Raw genomic sequence first — 13,248 nt, 5'->3', positions numbered from 1 at the left:
CCCTTTTAAATTCACCACTCAATGGGATCTACACTCACCGGCCACTTTATTAGGTACACCTGTCCAACTGCTCGTTAACACTTAATTTCTAATCAGCCAATCACATGGCAGCAACTCAGTGCATTTAGGCATGTAGACATGGTCAAGACAATCTCCTGCAGTTCAAGCCGAGCATCAGTATGGGGAAGAAAGGTGATTTGAGTGCCTTTGAACATGGCATGGTTGTTGGTGCCAGAAGGGCTGGTCTGAGTATTTCAGAAACTGCTGATCTACTGGGATTTTCACGCACAACCATCTCTAGGGTTTACAGAGAATGGTCCGAAAAAGAAAAAACATCCAGTGAGCTGCAGTTCTGTGGGCAGAAATGCGTTATTGATGCCAGAGGTCAGAGGAGAATGGCCAGACTGGTTCGAGTTGATAGAAAGGCAACAGTGACTCAAATAGCCACCCGTTACAACCAAGGTAGCCAGAAGAGCATCTCTGAACGGACAGTACGTCGAACTTTGAGGCAGATGGGCTACAGCAGCAGAAGACCACACCGGGTGCCTCTCCTTTCAGCTAAGAACAGGAAACTGAGGCTACAATTTGCACAAGCTCATCGAAATTGGACAATTGAAGATTGGAAAAACGTTGCTTGGTCTGATGAGTCTCGATTTCTGCTGCGACATTCGGATGGTAGGGTCAGAATTTGGCGTCAACAACATGAAAGCATGGATCCATCCTGCCTTGTATCAACGGTTCAGGCTGGTGGTGGTGGTGTCATGGTGTGGGGAATATTTTCTTGGCACTCTTTGGGCCCCTTGGTACCAATTGAGCATCGTTGCAACGCCAAAGCCTACCTGAGTATTGTTGCTGACCATGTCCATCCCTTTATGACCACAATGTACCCAACATCTGATGGCTACTTTCAGCAGGATAATGCGCCATGTCATAAAGCTGGAATCATCTCAGACTGGTTTCTTGAACATGACAATGAGTTCACTGTACTCCAATGGCCTCCACAGTCACCAGATCTCAATCCAATAGAGCATCTTTGGGATGTGGTGGAACGGGAGATTCGTATCATGGATGTGCAGCGGACAAATCTACGGCAACTGTGTGATGCCATCATGTCAATATGGACCAAAATCTCTGAGGAATGCTTCCAGCACCTTGTTGAATCTATGCCACGAAGAATTGAGGCAGTTCTGAAGGCAAAAGGGGGTCCAACCCGTTACTAGCATGGTGTACCTAATAAAGTGGCCGGTGAGTGTATTTTGAACGCACAAAGTCTGAGACACGTATACGTGCCAGATTGTGCGCCATTTTTTTCCGTGTGAACTGCCCCTAAGGCTTGGTACACACATCAGTATGCCATCCGTCCATTTGAATTCAGTTTGAGCCTAAAAACGGACTGATACACATACTGATTGCATACTGATACATTTTTATGCTGATAGCAAACACTGTCCCACCTAGAGGACAGATAAACACTGTCCCACCTAGAGGACAGATAAGGGGATTAAAAGTAGAAAATTGTAAACAGAGTAGAGATAAGGACATTTATTATATGAGCTAAGGACATTTATTATATGTCCTTATCTCTACTCTGTTTACAATTGCTACTTTTAATCTCCTTATCTGTCCTCTAGGGGTTGGACAGCGTTTGCTACTGTGTTCCCCCAAAATAGGTCATCCCCCGAAAATAAGGCACGGGGAGGTTTCTGTTTAATTGCCTGATATAAGCCCCCCCCCCCCCCCCGAAAATAAGGCATCCCCCAAAAACCATTGCAGCCTGCTGAACACTGTGCGCAATGTTCTGTGTGCACAGGAAAGCCGGCTGCTGCCTCTGCTGTGATACCGTAGGTTGTATCCACTGTCCCTGCTGCTGTAGGATGAGCTGGGAGATGCCCGCTGTGCATATGTAGTATATAGTAGGCTCTCCCAGCTCATCCCACAGCAGCCAGTATCACAGCAGAGGCAGCAGCCAGCTTTCCTGTGCACATGGAACACAGTGTACAACATTCAGCTGGCTGAAATGCCCACAAACTGAGGCTCCCTGGCAACTGTCGGCAGCCTCACTAAGCCCCGCCCACCACTTCCACCGTGGGCCGATGGGGAAGGTAAGTAGCTTAACTCCCCTTCCCCTCGCCTAACATCCTGCATGTATTATGGAGTGGGTTGTCCCCCGCTCCATAAGACCCCCGTCCCCGAAAATAAGACATGTTCTATATTTAGGACGAGAATTTAATGTAAGACACTGTCTTATTTTCGGGGAAACACGGTATCAGCATAAAAAGGTGTCAGTATGCAATCAGTATGTGCATCAGACCATTTTTAGTCTCAAACTGAATTTGAACGGACAGATGGCATACTGATGTATGAACCAAGCAAGGCTAAGGCCCGAAGGAAGTTTTTTTTGATGCAGGTTTTGCAGTGGTTTTTCAAGCCAAACCCAGAAGCGGCTACAAAATGAATGGGAAATATAAAGGAAGCTGTTTTATTTCATTTTTTCCACTCAATCCACTCCTGACTTTCTCAAAAAGAAAAAAAATAAAGATTAAAATCTGCGACAAAAAAGCAGCTTTTCCACAATATGGGACTTTAGCCTTAGCTACACTCCTGTCTTAGCTAGCATCAAGTTCCAGCTGTCTAATATCCAATTATAACCTATTTACGCTTTGAATAGGGATAAAAAATATATATATATATATTTTAAAAACTTACAATTTGCCTAAAATACTTTACGTGATGCCAGCAATTCCCATCTTACTCCTAACTTCTTTTTTTTTTCTTCAGGTAAATACATAGTCTTTTTATCTTGTATCTATGGTGAGGACCTCATCTGAGATTAGCCTTTTTCCTTTCCTTCTCTGTTAAAACAGAAGAAAGATGGAGGAGGGTTTTCCCTGAGCAATCTGTCTCTCATGTTGGTTAGACCTACCTAAAAGGGTCCATTCACATGGAGGAAAATGGTGAGGAATTTGGTATGCAATTTCAGCGCTGAAAAAAAGCCTCCCATAGACTTCAATAGGTTCCGAACCGATGAGTATAATCACCCAATAGTGGTCCCAAGCATTATAAACCACCCGAAATGTATCTGTAGTTCCATGAATGGTGGCTGTAAGTTGTACCATAGAACGCAAGGTCTTTATTTTGGAATAAGGATTTCATCAGGATGGCAAGGTTGTCTTCTTCGAGTATAAAGCAATAAGTCATTTTGCAGCTGTCAATATATGGAGGAACAGTCTGGCAGCTGTCCCAAGGACCTTGGGGGAGGTTAAGAAGAAGAGTTCTGGTGTTAAGTGAAAGTCACCATCAAATAATTTCTGGAGGAGTAGACAGACTTTCACCAAAAACAGAGTTATAAGGGGGCTTGTTCACATCGCCAACATATATTTGGCATCATAGGGTTCAAATTATGATTGCTTTCTTGGGTCAGACACTATAGTATTAAAAGCTCTATTTACTTTCCTCAGTCCTGAGCAAACCTCATACATACCTAGTTATTTTGGCTCCATTTTCAGGTAATTTAACCTACCTATAGCTCAGGACCTCTTTTCATTTTTTTCCAGGGCCATTTTAAGCACCTGATCCATCATTGTATGAGTCCTTATGTATCTGTTATGAGGCGGAGGTTGCCGTTCTTTCCAATGTCAATAGTAGGAGATCTGATTTTCACAGAATGAGTATAAACCATCATAATTCCATCATCAGTGGGGGAAAAATTACCAGGTAGCCAAGGCACCCCGTGTTACTAAAGCTAATGAACCTCTGGAAGGAGAATAATAGAGATTTGCTTCAATTATTCACAGCATCTCTTTTTCTTTGCTGATAATAATGGCCATATTGTCATTAAAGTAGAGCTCCAGCTGTGAGACAGAATCCTGACACTTTTCCTATTTGTACCTTAGTGAATTGTCAATCATTAAAGGGGAATTGCCATCTTAAGAGCTCTCCCCCATTATGCTGTGTATGCACAGATCTCGTCATTCACCTACATAGGAGTACAGAGAATAGTCAATGCTACATGTTCAGCTATTCTCTGAACTCTCACCGAAGTGAATAGAGAGATCTGCACTTACATGGCTAAATTTTTCATTCACAGTAACTATGAGAGGTGGGTTGAAGGACATCCATTTTCAAAAAAGTCATGGGTCATAGAGGTGGGACCATGAATATGCCATAAATACCTATTTAATACATTTAGAACTTTACTTTATGATTGTAGTGGAAAAATCCAGGCAGGAGGACAATGATGTGTGTCACTGTCTGGACAATGTGCCACTTATGCTTCTGAAGTCTGGAAGATGACAGTTACGTAGGACCAATACAGATTGCTGTTGTGTCTGATACTGGGAATGGCCCAGATATATTCAGGTGGTGCCTAATAAGGAAAGTACTGGAAAACACTGAGGGTGAGTTTACACAGCGATTTTTTTTTGCTAATGAACTGTATGCAATTTTTAATTGTAGTAATGATTAGAACGTTATTATTCATACCACATGTATACTTGAAAACCTCTGATATACAGGCTGTTAGCATACAGGTGAGACTTCTAGCAACATGTACAACTCATAACTGCAATTACACAGTCTATTCATAGTAATGTGACCACCACCTACTTTTGACGTCAATGTGTCAATGACGTCAACCAGTCGCAGAAGGCACGTGTCATCAGCCATCTGGGTGCACTCATCATTGTGGAAGGCACGATGGATCAACACAAGTATGCATCTATCCTTGTGGACCATGTTACGCCTACAAGTGATTTGTTTTTCCTCAGGATGATGGCATCTACCAGCAGGACAATGTGACGTGTCATAAAGCTTGCAGTGTACGTGCGTGGTTTGAGGAGCAACAGGATGAGTTTACTGTACTCCGTTGGCCAGCAAATTCCCCGGACTTGAACCCAATTGAGAATCTGTGGGGCCACCTTGATCAGGTTGTTTGCGCCATGGATGCTCAACCGTGTAACCTAGCGCAGCTGGCCATGGCACTGGAGTCCCCTCTCTTCCTGCATGTCTCGCAGCGGTCTGCTCTGCGAAAGGTGGTTATTCTGGATTTTGACAGGTGGTCACATTAATGTGACTGAGCTGTGTATAAACTGCACGGGTTCTATAATAGTAATAATAGAAACATGCAGTGTAGACTAGCCACAGGCTTGTCATTCAGGAGTGTATGAAAACCAGTGATGGAGCTATACAATAATAGCTTGCATAAGGCTTGTTACCAACTTGTCCCAAAATTAGCCATAACTCAGTAAAGGCATCTGCAAATATGGATGACACACGGAAGTAATACTGTCTGTTTTCGTGGACATACAACACTGATGACACACAGTTTACAGAAACTGAACAGTATACATAGTCGTCTAAAACTAGCCTTAGAGGTTGTTTCCTAATCTGTTAGATAACATAGGTAATGTACTGGCTGCATACACAGTGATGACTGAAAAATTCCTCTAGTGTGGATGCAACTTAGTAAATCAGTAATGCACCTTACAAAGTGATACTTTAGGTACTTCTTTAAAATACATCTGTCAACTAGAAAATCATTAGCAAACTATTAATAGTACCTTGTAGGGCGGCTTCTATAGTTTCCAAAAATGCCTTTCATATTCTGCATTGCAGCTCCTTTTTAATTAAAATAAGTGTTAAGTGATGTGGACCCACAATTGCAGATCAAAAGTATGCTCATGTGAAGGAGGCCTTAGTAGGAAATGTTTTCAGTTTTGGAGAAAAAAAAATCACTCCTTACAAAATAGTAAAGTGCTTCAGTATCAGTTTCTTCTAGAATAGCCCCCATTAGTTTCAGGGCTGCCATGGAATTTCTAATTCCTCATGGTTCCCTTGTGTATCCTCCAGCCAACTGCAGGCAGCTTTTTACTAGAGTCTGTGAGCAGTATTCAGATTGCAGATTGTTGTAGAACAGTCTATGTACTATGCTGACAGATGCTCAGGAATACTGTGGGGGAAGAGAACAGAAAGCCTCATAGGACTGGGACGACATAGGAACTTTTGTTGCTTGCGTTCATCAGCGTCATGAATCAGTGAACACATGAAACGCACCTTGTTTGCCCGCACTGGTGTATAGTGCAGTACAAGCTCTGGACCTGTAGGAGAGTACGATGAACTAAAAGGACTTCTTTTTATTTTTACTAAGATAATAAGTTACAACTCATCTTAAACTACTTTATTAAATATTTCACACATTAGTGCCTGTACATGTTTCCTACCTTCTTCTGGATCAGAAGGGGGAGAGACGCTTACCATACCCCTTTACCTTTATCCACATTCTCTCCCATCCTTTGGATTGTCTTTTTTCATCCATACTATGTAATTATAATGTGTATTATGATCTGCATGACATAAATGGCCTGTTCTCAAGCATATATCTATGGGAGAGTAAGTCTGTGTTCACATTTGCCCTGGACTCCATCGCAATGTCCGGACACAAAAGTTCTACACACCCGGCTTTTTTTGCCCAGAGCTTTCAGTTTAAAAGCAATGGACACCCGCGAGACCCTGTAATAGTCAGACCTGGTATATAACTGCTATTTTAGCAGCCCTTTGGCCGTTTTTCTGGGCCTCTGATGAACCTAGAGTAATACATATTGTAATGAGGCGGATTTGATGTAGTTTTAAGATGAAGTTGTACACTGTTTATTGCTCCATATGTATTTTATGTTTTATGTAGTACAGAAATATATTTTGTCTTCTTAACCTATGAGTTGTTCTTGACCATTACCTGGTCTTGTCTCTTACTACATTTGATAGACATTTGCTGGTGATCCATCTCATGACCCAATTTACACTAATCTTTCCTTATGCCAATTGCATGACTAGATGACAACATTTTTATCCTGTTGTTACCTCATTTATTAACCCCTTATGCAGGACACAGCCAAGCCCTGTCTCAGTGTCACATGAAACATTTAGTTATATTTTTCCACATCTAGGCCGGATATTCACCAGTTCAGGAGATATATTGCTTTCTCCCACATTATTTAACTGTGACATTGTTGTAACCAATTGGCTCAGTCTTAACACAGCACCTGAATGCAGCAGCCGGGTTTATCTCTCTATCCAATCATTATACTAATCCCTTTGTTCTCTGTGATTTATTTTTTGGTTGGTAGATCTTAGATTAAAATGCAATACTCAGCTATAAAAATCCCCACAAATGCTGCCGCTTCATAAATCTCTTATCTTATCTTAATCTTGTGCCTTATGATCAGCTAATAATACACAACTATCTGTTATCAATGTATCTCTGGAACAAATATCAGAAATTGCAGGAACTGGCGGATGACAGAGAACAGTAGAACAAGCTATTTAAACTCTTCAGTACCGGGCCAATATTTGGTCCAGGACCAGACACATTTTAGTTTTTATCGTATGTGCGGTTTTGAGGGCTGTCACGTTTTTATCATATGTGTTATTCAATTAATTTCTGTGTCTTTTTTTCGGTGACACATAGGGCTTTATTTTTATGTTTTTATTTTTGCATGTGTTTTATTTTTTTATATCTGGGAAAATATAAACAAAATAGGAGGGAAATTGTGTCTGTTTTTCACTTTTCTTTTTTTTTTTTCTTAATAAAACAAAGTGCTACTAAAAAACTTTATAAGGGGGCATTCACACAGAGGAAGTTGGCACTGATTCTGGCGCAATAACTTGCATCAGAGTCCGTGCAGAAATAAAGCCTCCCATTGACTTCAATGTGTTCCGTTTTCCATGTGAAACCCATTGATATCAATGGGAGGCTTTTTTCCCATTGAGTTCAATGGGTTCCACGTGAAAAACGGAACACATTGTAGTCAATGGGAGGCTTTATTTCTGCACGGATTCTTATGCGAGTTATCGTGCCAGAATTAGCGCCAACTTCCTCCGTGTGAATGCCCCCTAAGGCTGAGGTCCCATGGGATGTCTCGCAGCAATAAAGTACTGCAGGAAAAACCGTCGCGGGAACGCATCGTGGCTCTTCCCACAGCGATTTAGACAGAAAGTGTGCGTAGTTTTCCCCTGCGGGCTTTCTGTTACAATTATACCTATGGGGAAAGCGCCAGCATTTCCGTAGATATACCTGACATGCTGCGATTTCCAAAACCGCTCAAGACACATTGTTATTAAACATCATGAATACACATAAGACTTGAAATAGGTGAAGTGGATCTGCTATAATAAAAAAAATTATCATATGTATGTCCACAGTCTTCTTCAGATATCATGCAGTACATTCTGGCAATTGTTTTCTTCTTTTTTTTTTTTTTGTTTTATAAAACAAGGATATTAGCTGACAACTTTAGGCTAGTTGATTATAATAAACATATATCACCATATAAATTATTTACATCAAAATTTTACATTTACAACAAAATGTTCTTGTTTCTGAACCAAGTCTTATGACAAAGTATGTAAAATACTGAACTATGTGTACTTTGCTGAGGAACATTCTTCAGCTCACATGGTCCTGCTTGGTCACAAGCTTTTTTTGTTTGTTTGTTTTATTGAACTAACAATGCAATACAGTGTGAAACAGTGAACAGAGTTAAAGGGATTCTACCATTAAAAAACTTTTTTTTCTAGGTAACACGTCGGAATAGCCTTTAGAAAGGCTATTCGTCTCCTACCTTTGGAAGTGATCTCCGCCGCGCCGTTCGTTCGAAATACCGGTTTGTACCGGTATGCTAATTAGTTCTCTTGCAGCGATGGGGGCGGGCCCCAGCGCAGGAAATGCAATGGGAGCGTCCCCATTTCTGCTCGAAAACCGACTTCAGCGCCGCCTCTGTCTTCTTCTGCATCCTCCCCTTCCTTCTTCGGCTTGACGTCGGACGCCTGTGCAGTACGCTCTGTTCGGCGAACTTCGCGAAATTGCGGTGTCGGCACTATGGCTGCGGGAATGCGCAGTACGTTCGGCGAAGTTCGTCGAACAGAGCGTACTGCACAGGCGTCCGACGTCAAGCCAAAGAAGGAAGGGGAGGATGCAGAAGAAGATAGAGGCGGCACTGGAGTCGGTTTTCGAGCAGCAATGGGGACGCCCTCCATCACATTTTCTGCGTTGGGGGACGCCCCCATCACTGCGAGAGAACTAATTAGCATACCGGCACAAACCGGTATTTCGAACGAACAGCGCGTCAGAGATCACTTCCAAAGGTAGGAGACTAATAGCCTTTCTAAAGGCTATTCCGATGTGTTACCTAGAAAAAAAAGTTTTTTAATGGTAGAATCCCTATAAATAGCCTTATCTCACAATTCAAGAAAGAATCCAAACAGAATAATATATATATTAACTATCGATATAAGATGAAGAATAGTGCCTAACCGAAACGAAGGTGGCATTTCCAAAAGATTTACAATATCCTTAAAAATTAATGTAAACTATTACATTGCACATGGTTTGGGTCCAACAAAAATGGCATTAAGCTAAAGCACCAGTATTCACTTTCAGAACTGATGTGTTAATTTGAAACTTGGACAGACCCTTACTGTGGGTCTCTTAGCCTAGAGGATATCCCAGCCTTCAATAGCCTAGGGGAAGGGTGAGTCAGTGGGCAGTCATGCTACACATACCAAACTGTCAAAAACATCTGAGGGCACCATCTAGGTTTGTACAGTAACCTCTCATATTGAAGTGTGTTGTTAACTAGCTTCTTCCATTGTCCCACAGTTGGAAGCTTATCTCCTATCCACCGAATCGCTATATAATAAACAGACTCTTGGGCTAGCTGGCACTGGGGTCCGAAGAATACTTTACTATGTAGTTAGAACATTCCCACACAACATACCAGAAACCACTAGCACATCTATGGCATCAGGGGAGCATCCCATTATGCGTAGTTGTGTCAGAGAGAGATAACATTGATGTACAAGTATAGCTGGATTATACTTCCTCACAGTCCTCTGGTGACTGATCATGGAGTTGTGATCTCCACTGCCAGCTGTGTGGATTTCAGTTTGGTGCTCAAAATTAGTCCCCTTGAGGGACTGAAGCTATTTATAGAATGAGGTCCGTGATAACTGGTGGGTATCCTGTAATTGGGAATAATATTTAAGAACACCACCCTGGTACAGGTCACCCACAGTTAAAACACAGTGAAATATCCATAAAGTTGTCTTTACTATGGTTAGAAGATGAGGGACCATGGGATTATTCCATAAGAGAACCCCATAAGGCAAAGCAGTATATATAGATATCTCTTTAGTGGCCTTCCACAAATGTGACACTAATTGGTGATGTAGAAGAAGGCAGCGAGGAACCGTATTGGTTTCTCCAACACCATCTACAGTGTGTCAACACCTAGAAGGAAGGCGAAGTAATGGTCCACTAGAACAGGGATTAGAGCTGGGGTGCATGCATTGCAAAACCAGATTGGCCAGGAAATATAAATAAAAATCCAGCAGGCCTTAATTTATATCTAGAGTTCCCCCATATGAAGGAAGTCATGATAAAGATTTTTTTTAATGGGATTTAGGAATCACTAGGAGATACAAACCCTTGGGAAGGAAGATTATTTTGATGAAGTTAATAGTAAACGGGATAGACAGTGGGAAGGTCCCTCAAATTTTACAATTAGATGCTACATCATTTAGAAGGGGGTAGATGTTCCCTATGGTCCTATAGTATACAACTAAAAGGCCCTGTCATGTAGAATATCATGTCTGGTACGTGGAAACACGTTCTACAACTGGAGGGAGCAGATTGATATGTAGATTATTAGGAAAACATTCAGTATAACTCCTCTTTTAATCCCTGTTCATTCTGAACCTGAGTCCAATGAGTGGTTGTAGTCAGTGAGTGGTGGCCTTCCTTGTATAAGGATGAAGACATATTATGTAGCACAACTATTATCTGATTAGTGCTAGTTAACGCCTTCTCGACAGGAGCTGAGCGTCCGCCATAGCCGCCGAGCCTCTGCTGTACTGATTGCCCTCAGTACCTCAGTCAGAGCACTACAAGGTCGGCGCCATTTTGTCAAGTATCGGCCACACCTGGAAAAATATCCGGGGCTGACGATCCATTGTCATGACAGCTGGGAGTCTATTGAAGGCTCCCAGGCTTGTCTGCCATTCATTTGTATGGCAGGCTGCTTTTTTTCGCCTTTAAATTTTTTTTTTAATAAAAAGTGATCAAAGGAATAGACATACCCCAAGTCATACATATGTAATTTTTCTCCAAATTATAATTTATTTTTTTTTCCAGCTTCCCAGCTACAAAATAATAAATGGTACCATTATGAAGAATAATTTATCCTGCAAACATTAAGCCCTCATAAGGCTCTGAGAATGGATAAACAAAAAAGTTATGAGGTTTGCATGGCGGGGAGTCAAAAACAGAAAAATCGAGAAATGCCCTTGACAGGAAGGGGTTAAAGAGGTTACCCATCTTAGTAATACAGATGGCATATCCTTTGGATATAATATCGATTAATGCAAGTGAAATAGCCAGCTGTCTGGCCTGATGTGCAGCCTCTGCTGTGTCTTGTATCTTCACCCTAAGGGCTCGTTCCCACGATGTAATGCGGCGCTCATTCTGACATGTATACACGTGTCAGAGTCAGCGCTTCAAAACAGAATCCCATTGACTTCAATGAGTTCCGTTTAATGCACGTAACACATTGAAATCAATGGCTTAAAAAGCCTCCCATTGATTTGAATGTGTAGCACACGTAAGACGGAACCCATTAAAGTCAATGGGATTCTGTTTTGAAGCGCTGACTATGACACGTGTATACGTGTCAGAATGAGCGCCGCGTTACATCATGGGAACGAGCCCTAATGTACATACAGAAATAGCTTTTTATCATTCTATCATAGCTTTCTAACAGGAAATAAAATGGAAAAATAAATGCAAAAACTATATCTCATTGGTGGGGGGTCTATAGGAAGCCCACCCACGCACAGATCAGCTATGTGGGGCTACTTCCCATGGCCATAGTATACACAACACAGAATTGGAAGCAGCTGGCTCTTGTCTCTGTATAGTGTCCGGGTATTAGTATTGCAGCTCAGCTACTTTTGAAGGCAGAAATTAAAGGAGACCTGTCAGCTTTCCTATTAAATCTTACTTAAACATACTGGGACAGATTTATTAAGACTGGTTTATCATACACCAGTCTTAAAGGTACTGGCGTTTATTTCCATTACAATGGCATGAGTTATAATAAATATATTGGGCTGCAAAGGGGTGGAAAAAGGGTTGTGGTGCATGTTTGGCACAGCGCCAAATGTGTGCCATAATATCATCCCTCTATGCCAGAGGAATTGATAAATCTCCTCTAAGTACTGCTGTATAACTGTGTAGGGGCGACTAGAGGAATTGAAAATCCAGTTTTCAATTTATTTAATGTATATTCCTCCTCATAAAATAAGACATATAAGCTGTATTACAAGTTGTTCAGTCTGTCAAGATTTGAAAAACGCTATTGAACCAGTTTTATCTGTTTCTGAGAAGTAAGGCTGACAACTAAATAGGAAATCTTCCTAGTTATACAACATCACATCATGCAATCCATACAATTTCTACATATCAGACAATGTTAAAGAGCTTTTCCTGGAATTGAGGACCTATCCTTAGAATAAGTCATCAAAGATCAGCAAGGGTCTAACACCCAGGCCCCAGCCGATCAGCTGTTTGAACAGCTACAGCAATCCCCTGAGCACTGCAGACTCATCAGTTCAACCGAAGAATAGCATTGTACATTTGTATAGCAGCTATGCTTAGTATCCCAACTCATCCCATTCACTTGAATTGGATTGGGCTGCAATGAGACATTGTGATTGATGAATGTGACGTCACTTGGCCTGTAAATCTGAAGTGGTACTAGAAGAGCACCACTCACAATTCAAACAGCTGATCTGTGGGAGTCCTAGGTGTTAGACCCCCACAGATCTTTAATTAATGACCTATTCTAAAGATAAGTCATCAAATGAAAAAAAAATCACACAAAACCCCTATAAACATTTAGAAGTTTGCAAAGGTAAGAGTTTTAGTGGTGGCCATATTACTTGTCTCACGGAAATAGTAGATAAAGGGAACCTGTTTTTCTATCTAAACTGGCCCCATCATGCAGGATGAAGTATTTCTACTTACAATGTTAACACTATGAAGAAGCAATATTGAATATTGAAAAACTTCCTAACGTCTATCATACAAATAATAATCTCTATTTGATAAGACCATATTATATCCATAATAAGGAGAAGGGAAGGACTTAGCTTCACTGCTTGGCTTTATATTTAAAGACCAAAATACTATTTTGACTG

The 13,248-nt window shown here is 41.3% G+C and overlaps 1 protein-coding gene across 1 annotated transcript in view; it reads right to left on the bottom strand.

Moving 5' to 3' along the window:
- INPP4A (inositol polyphosphate-4-phosphatase type I A) overlaps positions 1-13,248 on the bottom strand; it is a 528,838-nt gene that overhangs the window by 507,244 nt on the left and 8,346 nt on the right. The window lies entirely within an intron of this gene.

Source organism: Leptodactylus fuscus, chromosome 2 (assembly GCF_031893055.1).
Source record: "Leptodactylus fuscus isolate aLepFus1 chromosome 2, aLepFus1.hap2, whole genome shotgun sequence".
NCBI classification, from domain to species: Eukaryota; Metazoa; Chordata; class Amphibia; order Anura; family Leptodactylidae; genus Leptodactylus; species Leptodactylus fuscus.
This window is presented reverse-complemented; position numbering and strand designations above follow the sequence as displayed.